This window comes from Coregonus clupeaformis, chromosome 9 (genome assembly GCF_020615455.1).
Source record: "Coregonus clupeaformis isolate EN_2021a chromosome 9, ASM2061545v1, whole genome shotgun sequence".
In the NCBI taxonomy this organism is placed as follows: Eukaryota; Metazoa; Chordata; class Actinopteri; order Salmoniformes; family Salmonidae; genus Coregonus; species Coregonus clupeaformis.
This window is the reverse complement of record NC_059200.1, coordinates 15,090,196-15,095,922: the sequence shown is the minus strand read 5'-3', so window position 1 is coordinate 15,095,922 and position 5,727 is coordinate 15,090,196. Positions and strand designations below refer to the sequence as shown.

Sequence of the window (5,727 nt, the reverse complement as noted above, 5' to 3'; positions counted from 1 at the left end):
TCATGGGTGAACAGGGAGTACAGGAAGGGACTGAGCACGCACCCCTGAGGGGCCCCGGTGTTGAGGATCAGCGTGGCGGATGTGTTGTTACCTACCCTTACCACCTGGGGGCGGCCCGTCAGAAAGTCCAGGATCCAGTTGCAGAGGGAGGTGTTTAGTCCCAGGGTCCTTAGCTTAGTGATGAGCTTTGAGGGCACTATGGTGTTGAACGCTGAGCTGTAGTCAATGAATAGCATTCTCACGTAGGTGTTCCTCTTGTCCAGGTGGGAAAGGGCAGTGTGGAGTGCAATAGAGATTGCATCATCTGTGGATCTGTTGGGGCGGTATGCAAATTGGAGTGGGTCTAGGGTTTCTGGGATAATGGTGTTGATGTGAGCCATGAAAAGCCTTTCAAAGCACTTCATGGCTACAGATGTGAGCGCTACGGGTCGGTAGTCATTTAGGCAGGTTATCTTAGTGTTCTTGCGCACAGGGACTATGGTGGTCTGCTTGAAACATGTTGGTATTACAGACTCAGTAAGGGACATGTTGAAAATATCAGTGAAGACACTTGCCAGTTGGTCAGCACATGCTCAGAGTACACGTCCTGGTAATTTGTCTGGCCCTGCGGCCTTGTGAATGTTGACCTGCTTAAAAGTTTTACTCACATTGGCTACGGAGAGCGTGATCACATAGTCATCCGGAACAGCTGATGCTCTCATGCATGCTTCAGTGTTGCTCGCCTCGAAGCGAGCATAGAAGTGATTTAGCTCGTCTGGTAGGCTCGTGCCACTTGGCAGCTCGCGGCTGTGCTTCCCTTTGTAATCTGTAATAGTTAGCAAGCCCTGCCACATCCGACGAGCGTCAGAGCCGGTGTAGTACGATTCAATCTTAGTCCTGTATTGACTCTTTGCCTGTTTGATGGTTCGTCGGAGGGCATAGTGGGATTTCTTATAAGCGTCCGGGTTAGAGTCCCGCTCCTTGAAAGCGGCAGCTCTACCCTTTAGCTCAGTGCGGATGTTTCCTGTAATCCATGGCTTCTGGTTGGGGTATGTAGGTACGGTCCCTGTGGGGACGACGTCATCGATGGACTTATTGATGAAGCCAGTGACTGATGTGGTGTACTCCTCAATGCCATCGGAAGAATCCCGGAACATATTCCAGTCTGTGCTAGCAAAAGAGACCTGTAGCTTAGCATCTGCGTCATCTGACCACTTCCTAATTAACTGAGTCACTGGTGCTTCCTGCTTTCGTTTTTGCTTATAAGCAGGAATCAGGAGGATAGAGTTATGGTCAGATTTGCCAAATGGAGGGCGAGGGAGAGCTTTTTATGCGTCTCTGTGTGTGGAGTAAAGGTGGTCTAGAGTTTTTTTTCCTCTGGTTGCACATTTATCAGACTCTCTCCATGTCTGTCTGTCAGGCTCTCCATGTCTGTCTCTTTGTCTGTCTGTCTGTCTGTCTGTCTGTCTGTCTGTCTGTCTGTCTGTCTGTCTGTCAGACTCTCCCATGTCTGTCTGTCTGTCTGTCAGACTCTCTCCATGTCTGTCTGTCAGACTCTCTCCATGCGCACATTCTGACAGACAGAAGAAGGGATGTTGAGTAGGAGAAGATGTTTACTTACCTACAATAAGTTCTCTGTCGGTGGTTCTCTGTCGGTGGTTCTCTGTCAGTGGTTCTCTGTCATTGGTTCTCTGTTGTGGTTTTCTGTCGTGGTTCTCTGTCAGTGGTTCTCTGTCGGTGGTTCTCTGTTGTGGTTCTCTGTCATTGGTTCTCTGTTGTGGTTTTCTGTCGTGGTTCTCTTTCGTGGTTCTCTGTCGTGGTTCTCTGTCGTGGTTCTCTGTCGTGGTTCTCTGTCAGTGGTTCTCTGTCAGTGGTTCTCTGTCAGTGGTTCTCTGTCGTGGTTTTCTGTCGTGGTTCTCTGTCGTGGTTCTCTGTCGTGGTTCTCTGTCGTGGTTCTCTGTCGGTGGTTCTCTGTCAGTGGTTCTCTGTCAGTGGTTCTCTGTCAGTGGTTCTCTGTCGTGGTTTTCTGTCATGGTTCTCTGTCGGTGGTTCTCTGTCGGTGGTTCTATGTCGGTGGTTCTCTGTCGGTGTTTCTCTGTCGTGGTTCTCTGTTGTGGTTTTCTGTCGTGGTTCTCTGTCAGTGGTTCTTCATTTCAATATTGCCTTTGATCCTGCCTCATATTTTCTGTATGGTCCCTGTTTAATTTTCCTTGTTATAATGTTATAGTGAAGCAGTAACCTAAGCTGTTGGTCGTTGTTACACATAAGAATACATGAATTCAGCGATCGGAACATTGACCAAACTAGTCCTGGGAAGAGCCACATGACCTATTCTGGGTGTGAGAGTCTTAAACTGTAATTGCTTTGATGTTTGATACAGTGCAGTTAAATACAGTATATATTGTATAGTGTTTCACAGTATATCACAGTATATTGTGTATCCAAAATACAGTATTCTGCATTCCACACAGTTGATGTCATGTCACCTAGGATTTTGACAATGTCTTGTACCAAACTTTCAGCCTTTGATTCCTAACTGTCAGACATCAGGTGAGGTAGGGGATTAAGAAACAAACATTAAAGAGTGACCGCCCCTAGAAAATAACTAATCCCTTTGAAATGGCCTATGTGGCATCGAAATGAGTCAGAAACATGTATTCTAGTGTCAAAAATTGACTACAATGGGTAAATAGGATAATTGTTGTCATAAAGTCAGTCTCGTCTGAAACGGTGTTAGGAACCTGAGTGGGTCACAACAAGTAAGTGAAGGTGCGTTTGGATTACAATTATGTCAACAATTAATGCCCCCTTTTGCAAATCGCCCCTCCACCCACTTCGCTTCCCTTCATTGAATGGGGCTCCGTTGTTTCATCGCCCCCAATGGATCACGGCCATTTGAAGACTGAAAAGCCCTATATGGATTGACCATGCCTCCGGCTCCGGTTCGACAATGCATGCTTCCAGCAGGATACACAGCCAACTATAGTTTGCATGCCCTGCTGAAGGGCCCTACCGGGCGGAATTGGTGGTTAGAGTTTGTTGGTCCCCAATGGCGGTGAGTATACCGGTAGCTAGACCATAGACTGCCGTGTATCTGGTTACGTATATTTTTAATAATCATTATCACTATCATCGCTAGCGTAGCTGACGTTAGCTAGCTAGCTACCTAGCTACCTAGCTAGCTAGCTGGCTAACGTTAGCCTACCTCAGTACAACTCGGATTTGGCTTGAAAACACAATAACATTTCAAAAGAAGGTAAATAATTAGTAGGAAAAGCTTTTGTCATAATTGTGATATTGCCATATTGACTTTAGATGCAGTATAACTTTAGCCAACTAACTAAGATTTAGGGGATCATTGTATTTTAGCTTGTTAACAATAGCATTGCTAGCTATTTCTTTTTACTAACATTGCTAGTAACAGTAATGGCAACATTGCCATCTCACTAAAGTAAATTTGATGACATCATAATATGGCAAAGTTGTTTCCTACAAATGATTTGCCTACTTTAGCAATGTCATCGTATTTCCATGCCACTCTAAGTTAGTGTAATTTAGACAAAACAGTCTCATTAGCCTCCGAGGTGCAACCCAGGTCTAGGGCACAAATAAATGTTGGATGCAGCTATGGTGGTACTAGCTAACTCAACGTACTAACTAGCAGCAACGAACCCAAACTAACCCGTGGTCCTCTGTAGCTCAGCTGGTAGAGCACGGCGCTTGTGACGCCAAGGTAGCGGGTTCGAACCCCGGGACCACCCATACACAAAAAAAATGTATGCAAGCATGACTGTAAGTCGTTTTGGATAAAAGCGTCTGCTAAATGGCATATTATTATTATTATAGAAAAACATGTAACAGTTGGTTGCATAGTGTAACGGCGTCACCGGCCTAAATCTAATCCAATCTGGAGCCAACCAGTCTACACCTGTAAAGCATAAAATTAGCCTCCAAACGAGATGACATTATTTCTCGAGCTACTGTATGTTTATAACTGAGGGGATGATAACAATGGTTGACCCTGTTTTTCTGTTAGACACGGTGCCCAGTTGGGTGCCAGACTGATCCCCTGGTCATGAACGGATGCTGGCACCTACCAGAAGGAGCGAAAGGTGGGTATCATAACATGTCCAGCAATGTGATTGCAATGGTTTAGCCACCTCCATAAATCATTTAATTCACTGTTCACTTGCTATTTTTCACAGCTTGTCAGGGCAAGACCTCAGAACAAAAGTGTGTCATGCGACACAAGTACCCTTGTGACACCTTTTCCGTAAGTTCTCCCTGGCTGGACTCCTATGAAAAGGCCATCACGAGGCCTCTGATCTGAGCTACTGATAACACATTAATCAACAACAACAGATAATGTGTGTTAATGTGAAATGTGAAAAGTAGTATTAAAAAATACCCGGCTAATTCCCCAGCCAAGCAGATACAACTAGTAGAGTTATGTTGGTTGTGAAGTGCATTAGCATAACGTTTTGTCCTTTCTTTAGAACAAAATGCAATTTACTACTTGGCTGTCAATAATATCACCCCATCACAGGCCCTCCCAGTCAACACCACCTCATCAGATTGCCTGCTGCAGTTGTGCGTTCGAGAGATGTCCAGTTTGCAGCAGAACATGCAGCATAGAGAAGTCCAGCAAAGGGGGTCTTCATCAGCATCATGCAGACATGCCCTCGCTGTGAGCGTTCCTATGAATGGAACAGTCAGCCACATGTTGGCAAGTATCCGGCCAGCAACCTTCACCTGTCAACGACAACAGCTTTCACAGGCTCATCATTTGTACAAATACAAAAGGTAACACCACCACTGCCTCAGGATGCCACGGAGACCTATTTTTGTGCAACTCATGTTTTATTTATTTATTTTATTTCACCTTTATTTAACCAGGTAAGCCAGTTGAGAACAAGTTCTCATTTACAACTGCGACATGGCCAAGATAAAGCAAAGCAGTGCGATAAAAACAACAACACAGAGTTACATATGGGGTAAAAAAAAACATAAAGTCAAAAAATACAACAGAAAATATATATACAGTGTGTGCAAATGTAGCAAGTTATTATGTTGCTTGATCACGGACTAATAACACTGAACAGTGGCACATTGTCATTCACCAAAACTTGATTCAATCAGAGAGCACTTTATTGGACATGCCAATGTTTTTTTATTTCTCTTCTATATAGATTTTTTTTGATAAAGCAAACTCTGTCATATCCAGGATGGAGTGTCATGCACTTCACCCCTTCCTGCCACACGACTGAACCCGTCCATTACCTGTAATACATTACACTGATGGACGAGAGCGTTGTAGAACGAGTGTCTCATGAAACACATTCCAGACACTGGCTCTTGCTATCTTGCCATAACTGATTTGACAGAGAAAGATCAGCTAGGATAGGCTAGCCAGCTGCAGCTCTCACCAAGCTATGCTAGCTAGCTGCTGTCAGCTAGGCTAATCACAAGGTCAGCGCAGGCTTTAGCCTACACGTAGTACTGAATTACATTTGACATTTTAGTAATTTAGCAGACGCTCTTATCCAGAGCGACTTACAGGAGCAATTAAGGTTAAGTGCCTTGCTCAAGGGCACATCGACAGATTTTTTTCACCTAGTCGGCTCAGGGATTAGAACCAGCAACCTTTCGGTTACTGGCACAACGCTCTTACCCACTAAGCTACCTGCCGAATTAGCTGACCGTCTTGAGATGGCGAGTCAGCCAGGAGGGGAGAAGTCCTCAACTTCA

The 5,727-nt window shown here is 44.9% G+C and overlaps 1 long non-coding RNA gene across 1 annotated transcript; it reads left to right on the top strand.

Annotated features, from left to right (window-relative positions):
- Nucleotides 1-2,938: 2,938 nt before the first annotated feature.
- On the top strand, nucleotides 2,939-4,287 carry LOC123491577. The gene is made up of 3 exons (XR_006661427.1): nucleotides 2,939-3,034; nucleotides 4,016-4,091; nucleotides 4,185-4,287. It is a non-coding gene; the product is annotated as an uncharacterized LOC123491577 (long non-coding RNA).
- The last annotated feature ends 1,440 nt before the right edge of the window (nucleotides 4,288-5,727 follow it).